At 38.7% G+C, this 12,690-nt stretch overlaps 1 protein-coding gene across 1 annotated transcript in view; it reads right to left on the reverse strand.

Moving 5' to 3' along the window:
- The window catches only part of SLC9A9 (solute carrier family 9 member A9), a 218,327-nt gene that overhangs the window by 132,141 nt on the left and 73,496 nt on the right, over positions 1-12,690 (reverse strand). The gene's annotated exons all lie outside the window — the stretch shown is intronic.

Here is a 12,690-nt window from a genome sequence, read left to right on the forward strand (position 1 = left end):
GAGAGAAAGGAATAAGGAATTTAATCACGTTGTTAGGATATTGAAATCAATAATTGAAAGTGGACATTTTTAGGGAATCAAAATGCAAAACAAGTCTTCTCTGGGCTGATAGCAGATGGGAGAGCAAAGCAGATGGAGACTGGGGAGGGAAATGGTTTATTTTCAAGGTATCATACTGGAAATCCATAGTCTACCGTCAGTCAGTAAAAATTTTTATACTAGAAGCACCATAAAGAATATTGTTTCCAGGCCAACTAAACAGTAAAAGGTGGTAGGTGTATAAGAAAACTGCAGGGAAGATAGATAACTTTGAATTATTTATTGGCCATATGTCTTCAGAGCAGTTATATATTCACAAATATTCTTGATAAAAAGTGCAGCTCCATGGCTGAGGCTCAAACGGGTGACACAAATCACAGTAGGTACCAAATCTGCAGCAGCAATCTTGTCATAAACCACCTAGTAGTTCCCTTCTTGGTGTAACCCTTCATAAACAGAGCTGAAAGCATATCAAGAGCTCAGCAATAGGACACCTCGTGGACAGGATGAATGTTGTCCCACAGAAAGAAACTGCTGCAGTTGTCAGAGGTCATCTCCTGTATCCCACCCCTGAGTACAGGCATCAAGAGCATTCGTGAATGGGAAATGATGCCGCCAAAGGGAAGGCCGTGCACTAAAGCATTTTTGGAGCGTTTCAGGGTTGTTATTTGCCACTAGTCGGTTACTGCCCAGAACACTAGTAACACCAAGTATGTATGCCTTTTTTGTCTGGTTGAAACTTTACATTTAACAGATACAAAATAGCCCTAAGCCTCCCAAACACTAATTAAGCAACATTTTAGATCTTTGTGGTTCTGTTGCTTTCAGTACCGTAGGTCTTTTACGTTCATTGTCGAAGAAAATGTACTGAGCTTGGCATGGGATTCCAGAAAGCAGCTTGGATTGCTGGAAAATGATTGGTATTTTAAGCATTAAAAATTTAGAATTTTTAAAATGTTTTGAATATTTTAAGCTCTTGCATATTAAGAACGTGATCCCTGCAGTCTGATGTCTTCCATCTGGAGATGAGGCTTAGAGATGAAGCTCTGTATGGAGGATTTTCTAAACAGTTGCATTCAAGTAGAAATCTCCAAATAACATGAAGACATGTGAAAACAATCTCGTGCTTTCAGTCTGTAAAAAAAGCACAAGGATTCTAAAGGCATATGGTGGAGCACCACTAAATACGAGTGGTGAATACTTATCTACTACAACAGAAATTACTACGCACCAAAATCTGATATCTCCAGTTACGCTGATTAGCACCACCACAAAACTAGTGAGATGATTTGTAGCGGAAAGTGCTATTATTATAAGTACACAAAATATTGTTCCCAGAGGAAATGCTAATCGACAACATGTTGCTATCCAAATTTTCAGTCCTCTTTCAACTGTGACTCTCTTACACTAGGGGTCAGTTATAATTCTTTGCTTCTCTTGCCTTCAGATGATTCTTGAAATGTTTGTTATCTCTGGCCTACTCAAAATTTATTGTTTTAGAACCCATGTGAAATGAAGAATTAAGCCGTAGATACATTCTCTAAACTGACGGAATGGTTCTATCAAAGGAAATCCTATCAGCTGTGATACTGTACGTTTGTAGTCTAATTTACTAAGTGTATTTTGTATACTTAGGGAGGGCTTCGGTTTAGTTAGTTATTTAAAGTTGAAACTGTTTGGTAGTGTAACTGGAACTGTTAGATCTAAAACTTTTAGGCGTGTCTTGACAGCAGAGCAGCCACTTGGTTCTCTGATATTTGCCCCAAATAAGTATACAGAGACTGCAGCTGCTCTTCTGTATCGCTTAGTGAATTATAAATCAGGAAATGATCTTTTGTGCCACTGGTGCTGCCGCAAGCACTGAGTGCTGAATTCAGAGAGGTCAACCTGACTACACCCTAAAATCAAGGAAAATTGCTCTATTGATGCCCACAGAAGGGATGCTCAGTCAAAAAAAGCAAAACAAAAAAATCTTGACGTGGAATGAAAGTTTAGTAGTTAAATGTAAGCTATAGCCATTAACTGACTTTTTATTAAGTATGTTAACCGTAAGGCAAGAAAAGTTGGCTTTGTTAAGACCAGTTAGGGTTCCAGTTTGCCCTCCAATTTACCAACAGCTTTCAGGTATGGAGAAAACTTGAAGACAGGATCCTATTCTTAATGTAGTTATTTCAGGAACAAATGTGGAGTGACTCATTCTTGCTGGGAAATTTTCCTACTCAATATGCCCCCCAAGCCCCATGATTTTTTAAAAGCACCATAACACAACATATGCTCATTATGCTAACTGTGGTTTCTGGTCTAAATCTTTCCAGAACTCAGGTTTCCCTGCAGCTCAAAGAGTTAGTTCTATTTTTCATTTTGCATTATTCTGTACTAGAGCTATTTTTTCTTTTTCGGAACATGTTTCTTCTTTAACACTAACTTTTAACCCTTTCAAGCATCTAAAATACATACTAATTTACCCGATAATTTTTCTGTATAAGCTGTATTTCAACAGAACGGGATTTTATCCTGTTTATTCCAGTATGTCCTGCCAAGCCAACTATTTGACCTAAAAACAAAATTGCAAAGTTTGACACAGGAAAGAACCATAATTAAACTGACAGCGCCTCTACTCTTCTTCCTTTTCCTCAGAGAGCAATTCAAGAAACATGCTGGCATGACTTGCCATCTCTGCTCTCTGTGCCTGATACGAAAGGGGTTGATCGCAGTTCATTAACAAGCAGTGTGCGAGTTTGATGCTAAATCTGAAACCGTGTTTAGTTTTTAAATATTAGAGGCTTTCTAACTGTTGAACTAGTATAAGAAAAAAATGGGTTTATTTCTGTAAATTCGTATCAGAGGTGGATTAAACAAATCCTGAAAATAAATGCAGTAGAAAACTGTTTTCAGAGATTGATAAAAGAACAGAACTAATGGCAAAGATATGCTTTATCTGCCACCTATAATGAGATAGAGTGGAGGGATAGGAATAAAAAAAATTTGTTGGGTCCTCACTGAATGCTTGATAGACATATCTCACAAACACCTGCCCCAGTCCCTACTATCTGTCTATATGTAAGATTGGTAACCTCTGCCTCTCCTTCAGGTTGGAGTTAAGAATAATACTTAGCTTCCTTGCTGGTTCTTATAAGGATTACCCAGCACCTTCTATATTAGAAAACTATTTAACAGATCCCTTTTTCTTTCCAGTTCTTCTGTGCTTCCTTGACCAAATAACAATGGACAGGGTCAAGTGCTTTCACAAAGGAAATACAGGCAATGCTTATTTATACAATAAATTGCAAGTTAGGATGGTAGCTTTTGCTTGAAACAGAAAGAAGGATTAACAGTTTGTGTAAGCTGTACCACGCTGATCATTCCACTTCTTCCCTCCCCTCATCTGTTAAGATCATTTTAGGATGAAAGCTCAGCATGACGAAGAATGTTTCTTTCTATGGACTTATATGGGGATATAATACTAAAGGTCTCCATGACAAGCAGAAGTGCTATTGCAATAGAAAGAGTACAGTCGTGTTTCCAGTTACATCTTAATTGATTACTTTTTACATCTTCAGTTATTCTCAAGGAAATTCTCATTTATTCATAAGATCCTTTTCTTCCTATAAGTTTTCCCAGCCTGTGAAGGTAGCACAATGTATTTTCCTTAAAAAAAAAAAAATTAAAAGCATTTAGGATTAGAGCAAAGATTTTTCAGTAAGTCATGGTAGTTTTTTGAGGAAAAATCTGGAGGTGAGGTTAAACCTTGTATCCTACCTTTTGTTCCTGTCAAGGCCTGACGTGCCTAGGGCTAGTGTGGCAGCGTCAAATAAAGAGATGTTAATCAGTTGTAACTAGCGGAACAGCACAAAGATCCTTGGTTTTGATATAAGCCAAAGCGATGCAACACATGTATCAGATGAATTTTAGAAAAAGGCAATATGCTGAAGAAAATACACTCAAGCATCAGAAAGAAAATGTGTGCAAACAGCAGAAAATTTCTAATAGAATGATGTGGAATCAATGATTAGAAATAACCAGTAAACAAACTGTTTTATTCCTTCCTTTCTCCTTCTGTCTATTTGACCAACATGAAAACAGCCAGCTTATTATCTTTGGAGAGGAAGACTTCTTTCTACTTGCTAAGTCAAAGGGCTTCCTCTTGCCCAGTGGCCTCCTCCCTATTTGCCACACTGTCATGGGCCACATAATACTGCACAGAAAAGAATCAGGAACAATCTAAAAAAAAAAAAAAAATCATACCTGAAAATACAGGAAGGTCAGCTATTCCTTAAAATACCTTCAGTGAATGAAGTGGGATCTCCCTCAGGTGATAAATATAGAATTACATGGTGATTTAATCAGCTGCTAATTTAGACAAATAAAACAGGCCAGGAAAAAAAGAAAAACTATTCTAGAGTTCAAGGTCGTTTTTAAGAGGGAAAGAAGGTTCTTTTTTCCTGACATTATACTTACACAGAAAAAGGTAGGTCACTATACTGTGTTAGAAAACTTGGAGCTTTCAGAGAATTGGATTGAACTGAACAATTTCTGTTCCCACACAACTTTTTAACTATATAGTTTTCTTAAAAGTGTTGGAAGAAAGCCGAAAACACAGAACTGTAATTTTCCCACAATGTAAGTGTTTGAACTCGAAGCTAGATGTGAAAGCACATGCATAGCACCAGACACCTAAACCTTCTCTTGGCAAGTTTTAGGTTGGTAAAGCCTTCCAGGCTTCCTCATAAAACAGCTCCACACACAGTAATGGTAAGTAGACACACTATAAAAATGAAAACAAATGAGATAAAACGGGGATGTGAGTATGCTAAGCCAACAAAAGCACATATGAAGTAGAGAAGGTTTGCAGACAATCAAGGGAGAGCAAAGAAGAGACACACCAGTGCAGGAAGGCTTTAGGACTAGCAAAAGCAGCCAATTGTAACAGTAGTTTGAGGCAAATATACAGAGATCCTCTAGATGAAAATTTCCAACAACAAACTTGCTGTATTTTTCAGACGTGTTTAAAACACTGATCAGCAAGCAACACAAATGCACAGAAGGTGCATTAAAAGAACATAGATGAGTCTTCTGTACATCCTTCTGTATAAAGAAATCTGTCTCCCTGGAATTTATTCCTGACAATATTTGCAAATGTTTAGAGAATTAAGGCTCCAGAAACCTGGATTTCACAGAAATATACATATTAAGCTTTCTATTTATAAATGTATAAGGACTGCAAAAAAAAAGAAAAAGTTACTGGTGGCTGAGTTACTGCTCAAGTGGCTAGCGTTTGAACCTTCATTTTTCTGGCTATCCAAAACTTTATTCTCCTTGGCAATACATCACATCATGGTTTTTATTCCGCTCACAACCTGGTTTCAGCATACTGCTAGTAGTGCTGTTGGTTTTAATTCTAGAAAAACGGTCTAGCAGTTATTTTAGAAACTATCTTCTAGCTGGGATTACACTCTGTTCCTTTTTCTCTGTGTCACGGCATATTTGCTTCCTCTCTTTTCTGTCCTTACCTTTGTTCCTTTCTAGGCTTTTTCAGACTTTATGAACTATTACAGGACATTTTATTTTGATTACTTTAAACCAAACTAACACTTACTGTTGTCGTATATAAGGCTTTTACTGTTTATGGAAACCTTTCTCAAAATGGATTTGTTGTCAGTTCCGAAGTGGCTAGCTGATGGCAGATGTCAAAGCACCAGCCATGCTGGAAAAGTAAAGCTCTGACAGACTTTAGGGAAAATGTAAGTTTTCCCATTTATGAGGAAAAGCAACATCTGCATGAAAATAAAAGAGGAATTCAGGCTCTCTGCTAGATTTTCACTTAATATAAAATATCATAGGCTAGTTCTACGGAGGGACTTAGGCTCCTTTTTAGGTGACACGAAGCATCCTCAGAGCTGACGTAACTGGATAGCTTACTAAGTGTGTTAGCGGTGTTACAAAGAAGCTGCAGAATTTGAGTCACTCTGTCCCTTAACCAGGAATCAGCTTAGCTCATCAGCAGTCATTTTTGGCAGCTAATGATAAATATTTTCCACACTGGTAACTATTTCAGTTTTCTTCTGTGTTCAGGCCCGAGCTGACACACGGCAGCAGCTTGCAGCACAGCCAGAGAAAATAACGAGTAGTTTGTGTTGTTCCAGGTAGACTTTCCCTAATGCAGACCTTAGTTCTCATCTACCCTTAAACACCAGGGACTGCAGAAAATCTGTCATTCTCCCTCCTTCTCCTCTGCCTCCCTAGCCGTTGCCCTTAGGAAGCCTGGTCTACCTCCTTAGGGAGCCTTGGAAATCATCTCTTTATCACAGTGATCCCATTGCCCTGAAAATTCCACCACCTTCACCTTCAAAGGACCTGGCAGTTCACCCTCCTTGATGGGGTTGAACCCAATATCCTGGTGCCCAGGAAAAACCTCTGCAAGTCCCTCCTGACAGAGGTGCTCGGAGCACCCTCTCCCTCTGATCCTGATCAGAACTCGGTCACTACAGACCTGGAGTCACTACAGACACGTAGAAAGGAGACGTGAGGTGACAGTTTTGACAATGACCTAATGGGCCTGCAGGCTGAACAATTTCAAGTCTAAAGTCATATCTGATCTGCTGTGGAGCTTCTCTACCGCTGTGCATCTGAGAAGTGGTATGTGCTGTCCTAACGTATCTTTACAAGTATTGTAACTTTTCATTGCCTTGTTCTAGGCAAACACTACCCTATTTTTATCATTGACAGAAAGAAATTCTGATGAACAGCAACCTGAACTTAAAATTCTTTGTAAAAGAAAAACAAGGCTTTAATAGTAAAATATGTTAGCATTTATCTGAGGCTTGGTATAGGAATGTTTCATTCTTAAATGACTGCTATTGCTTCTAAATGTCTGATTTTCATAAATCTATTTGAAAATATCACAGTCGTTTTCCAGTGACAACTCTTTTCCCAAAAGCCTCTCCTGTATCTTTGAGAGGAATGAAGCACATCAGCAGAAAACAGATGGCTGATAGTGGGTCGTCTGTGACAGCATGTGCTGCATTCTGTGTTATGCTATTACCAGTGTCTGACTGTCCTTACTTTTGAGCTGATCATATCAAAAGGCACACAATTTACAGATTTCTGTGCCTGCAACTATGATCCCTTCTCATTTGGATATCAGAACTGTAATCCAACTCAGTGTTTAATTTCCATTCCTTTCAAACATTGCATAAAGAGAAATGGCCTGTGTATCTAGAGAGCAGCTTGAAGTCTGTCCTCCCAGTTAGGGAGCTCTTAGTGGCTTCATCAACTGTGAAGATGCATCTAGTGTGAAGAAAGTAGAAACAAAGAATCAGCCACCAAGGAACAGCTATATGTAAGTAAATTATTATTGTATTAGTATGAAGAGCTGGATTTCTCCTCTGGCTTGCATCTCTCTGTAATCACTTATGCCCATGCAAAATAGAACTTATAACAGTGCTGTAAAAAATATGCAGTTTTTCTGCATAGAAAACATGACTGTAACAGTTACAAACCAGTGATGTGTCAAACCATCAACCCTCTGAGTTAACAAGAAACAATGAACGAGGAAAAAAATTGTCCAATCAGGAAAAAAAGAAATAAATTCCTATATGTTATTTGAACCAAGTCTGCTGCATCGTGCTAATTAAACAACCCAGACAGAGCATATCCAGTGAATAATAGTACCTCATACTTTGTGAAGGCATCTTCAGGCACCCAAGAAGTGCAATAATCCTGAAGGTATGTGTCAGCTAAAACTGTTTCCTGAACAAAAAGAAAATGGTAAAAAACAAAAAGAGACCCTAAAAATTAAATGTATATATTGTGCCATTAAGGGAATTAGATGTGCTATGAGCGTTTACGCTAGTACTAACATTTGTCTGTGAGCCTGAACTATCTTTTTGCCTCCCTACTTCTGATACCTGAGTTAAGAGAGCTATCATCCACTCCCAGCTCTCTCACTTCTAGGCCCAACCATCTGAACTTGTAAAATGATCTAATGATTTGTATTTGTCTAATAATAAAATAGTGTGCATCACTTACTTTCTTCATATATGGCTAGATCTTTATCTCCTACCACCTTTACATTCTTCTTCTTCATCATATCATTCTTCACCTTTGTATTATCCTTCAATTTCTTGTCTGTGAGCCACTAGCGTCCAAAGATACTCAGCGGAGAGTTGATAAATATTTATCAGAAACATTTACACAACCTTCTATTTATGTGACAGTCCTTACCATTAGGCCAGGGTGATGACACCCTGAAGTAAGGATTTTCACTGAAAATTATATATCTCTTTTGAAAGACAAAAATTGAATTCATGTGTAATTGCAAGTGTTCTATGAGCATAGGTAGAAGAGTTTAATGTGCTCTTGGAGGCCTAATTCCATCCACAGCTCAGGTTTATTTATAGAAAAGTAGCAAAATGTGATACTATGGGACTTAATTTACTTGACACATAGAGTGCAAAAAATAAAATATCGGAGAACACTAACAAGACGCTGACCGATGTGTCCATAAGAGGTAGTGAAGGTGATTACTGGAAGGATGCGTGGTCTTAATTAAACTCCCCTTTCGTACCAAAATTGTTGGGATAACTCCAGGATGAGACAATGAAGCCTTTCAACTACCTTCATCTTTTACAGTGACTGCACTCTTGCAAATAAATGTGACATTTATCTATGTCAATTGAATCCTACCTCCCTGTTGATAAAACGATGTAGCCTGACGGTTGCCTGCACTGAGTGATACACGTTAGAAGGCTGCAGCATATTACCACTAAATTACTATGATTTACTGTCATTCTGCTTGAGCGCTCTATATGAGAAACTGCCTCAAACTACCATTACAGTGATGAGTATCTGAAGTAACTCCTCTGATTCAATGCAGTTGTTCCAGATTTACACTGGTGTCAAAAAAAAGTAGAATATGACCCAAACACTTTAAGGAACATTTCAAGGAGCTTGGCTAGCCATGAAAAATCCTTTGCCCTTATGGGCAACTAATAGAGATTAAGTGGAAACAGTTTGCGCTAAACCCTTACTGAATCGTGATTTTCTTAGAATCACACAGCCCATGATTTTGCTCCAAAGAAGCGAAGCTTAAGACTGAAATAACAGAAAGTGATGTATATTTTATGCCAGACGGTACTCCCTTCATTTAGGGTTTGACTCATCGTCATAGCATTGTAGCAGAACTCACTACACCTGTCTGCAGTGTGAAATACCCAGGGATGAATAGCAGCCTTCCATTTGTAATAATAGCTAGTCCTTATCCTTCACAAATGCATAGTCCTACTCGCATCACCCTCCTCTGGGGTTTAAATCAACTCCTCCCTGAGAGTTAGGTGGTTAAACAGTACTACAGTACACTATAATCTTCTCTGAAATCCCCTCGAATGAATCTGAATGAAGGGGTGGAGGGGCAATATCAGATTGCTTAGCTGATCAATGAAAGAACATATACAGCAGGCTCTTATTTAATATTCAAAGAGCTTTTCTGTGGCCTCTGCTTATGAAGATCCTGAGACTGATGTGTTCAAGGGTGGTGTGTCCAATTTCTGCCCACAGACAGCATTCCAAATTCACAGGACACCTGTCTGTAGACAGCTCAGTGCTCCCAGAGACAGCGTGAGGAAGCTGTAAGTGCCCAGTCCTCCCCATCTTGAGGAAAACAAATAGCCTGTTCTTTCACTGCTTCTCTCTTCTTTGTCAGTAAAACAGGAAAGAACCCCGTTCTTACCACTTGGTCTGCCAAGCCTCAACTGTTCTATGTAACTGCCCTGTTTTAAGTGTAACAGAGGATGTAAATCTTACCTATGAACGTCAAAGAGGAAGGACAGAATTGGGAGCATGCTACGGGTGATATGCTACAAAGAATTCAAAGCATTAAGTGAGGGAGCAGGAGAAACTGAAAGGAAACTATACCTTTGTGATTTCTACCAGATCTTAGTATCTTAAAAATATAATGTATGAACCACATGCTTTCGTAAATTTTTCTCAGGCACAGCAGAAGTAGTTTCGGTTTTTCTTCTATTTTTCCTCTATGTTACTGCCCTGAAATAAACGGTCCATGACACAGAACTAATTTAATGAAGCTGGACTAAATAATAATCTTTGTTCAGAACAGAGCTAGAGTTTAGTAAGTAGTCATTGAATTATGGGTACTCTTTTGTCTGTTAAGCGATCTGTAAGCTACCGTTTGTGTTTAAAATATTATATCCCAGACAGAGCTAAGTCTGCTGCTAGAGGATGCAGGTAGTCGCTGGAGCGGATGGATAGTCTACTGCCAATACTAAAGTGCTGTGCCAAATTTCTGGCCTATCAACAGGCTCGGGCTTTTTCACTTCCAGAATGTTTTCTGTAGGAGATTAAGAAAGGAGCCCCCAGTCTCCCTTCACACAACTTCAGCATCTTTAGGAACTTGTGAACGCAGCAGTACACCGAGGGGCCTGATACTGAATGCAACTGATGAAGAGAAACGACATTAAATCCCATAAAAATTAGAGTGAAAGGAGTCTGAAAGTCTACCTAAAGTTTTTTCTATTTCAGTGTTCTCCCTCACTCCTGCCTAAGACTCTCTAACGTGCAATAAATAGCAAGAAATGCGATCCTTGGTACGTGTCCACAACATGGTATGTGGTCCCTGTACAGTCTGTGCTTGCAAAACACATTTTATCATTGTCAGAAGGGGTTTAAATAGGAAAATAGTTTTACATTTCATGTACGTTTTCAACATCTGGAGTACAGCTTGTCGATCTTCTACCCAGATTCTTGTGGAGATTTAAAAAAAAAAAAATTAATCCTCTGAGAAATATTGGAAACATATGCAAACAAAATGGGCCACGTGATTCCTAACGTACCTGGACCGTACACTGGATGACCCTACCTCAATCCTGACTTTGAGGTCAGTGCAAAACCTCCCTCTTTAGCCACATTTTAATAGGGAAAATAGTACACTATTATCTCAGGCAACATGGTACGGTGCAAGTGATATGAAGCAAAATCTAAGGGAAGGACAGTTCATTTTGAACTATTTTGTGTTAGCTTTGCAAACTGCCCATGAATTTTTCCTTTGCATTAGACATTAGCACTTTTCAAGGATGGGTCACATCCTTTTTCCGCTGGTGAAGACACACCCAATGTACTCAGTTTGCTGTCTCTGTGCTTCAGTTGAGAACATAGCTAGTGTGGGAATGAGATTTTCAAATCTCGGTACCCCTATCAATTTTTTTCATGTGCCCACCAAACAGATGATAATTTTTGCCTCTGGCTAATCTGGATTTGAGATGAGCCAGTAATCTAAAGAAGAAAATCTTTTTAATCTCCTGAGCTGTTCAATCCCACCTACATTTCATTATTGAAAATATTTTCTATATTTTTCTTTTAAAAAATGGAAAGGCTAGGGAAAAATGACTCTGGTATTGTTGAATGAAATACTATCCTAATAACAGAGCATCTCTCACAAATATTAGTTCCACTTCTATTGCTTTATAATAAATGGTTGCAGCTGTTGCCATGGCAATTTTCATTTTTAAAAATGTATCCAAGTGAAGACAAGAAATGCAGCTGTTACCGTGAGAAAGTCTAAAATAAATCCAGATGTGAATTGTATGCTCTAGTGTTGGCAGTAATAATGTCAGAAACAAAACATGTTACATGTTTTGTCTTCTTGATATACTGGAGCTGAGGATGGGGATTTAGGGATATTCTGAATTGTAAGTCTCTGTTCCTGATCCAAATATAGCAAATGAACAGAATGAAATTTCACCTTAGGGAAAGGCACCTCACTTGCTGCAAAAGCTGGTCAGCCTTGCATAGAGAATGGCAGTAATACTCCTGTAGGAGCAAGATAGGCCTGAAGCTCTCATTTACCTTTCTGATAATACGCTAACATTTTGGTTTTTACAGCTTATAAAAAGAAAAATCCAAGCCATGGTAGAAATTTTAAAATTGCAATCTTACCTATTGCTTGTTGCCTTATCACTCTGTAGCCTGAAGTTCTTTCAAATCACTGCTATACCTTTAATGTTAGACACAGAACATTAAAACAAAATTACTGGGCAGTGCTCTACAATGAAGGTGTAATTCAACAAGTACCAACACATGTGCTAACAGTCATCCGCTGGAAAAATGCACGGTGTTGGGAAGGTATAGTCCGTTTAAGTCACTTTAGAGAAAAACCTATTTAAGGAGAGAATTTCTGAGAAGGTGATAGCAGAATAGCTCTGGATTTATTTCAAAGTGAAAAAAAAAAAGAGTTTGGAGTTCTCTCTCTAGCAAATGCTGACTGAAAAGCAATTGCCCAAAGCACGAACAAGAGAGGCGTTTAGAGACAGACTGTGTAGTCTGACAGAGTATGGGACTTGGGCAGGATGGCAGATGGGTTGAAAGGTGGCTCTGCATCCGCCTTGTACCTTTTCTCCTTGCCTAGGAGCTGCAAAAGACTACTTTGGCTGGAGCCATTCTAAACCGTAGCTGGCTATCCACAGCCCCAGTGGTTCATTTCAGCAGCTTGGGGCTGCTGAGAACAACAGAGATGTAGCTGCTGAACCTTGTGGAAATTGTTTTGCTCAAGCGTTGTCAGTGGTGATTATGACACCTGCAAATAGCCTTTACTCTGGAGGATTGCTCAACTTCACTCATGGTAAAATAAAACAAAGAGGA

Source organism: Aptenodytes patagonicus, chromosome 6 (assembly GCF_965638725.1).
Source record: "Aptenodytes patagonicus chromosome 6, bAptPat1.pri.cur, whole genome shotgun sequence".
Classification (NCBI taxonomy): domain Eukaryota; kingdom Metazoa; phylum Chordata; class Aves; order Sphenisciformes; family Spheniscidae; genus Aptenodytes; species Aptenodytes patagonicus.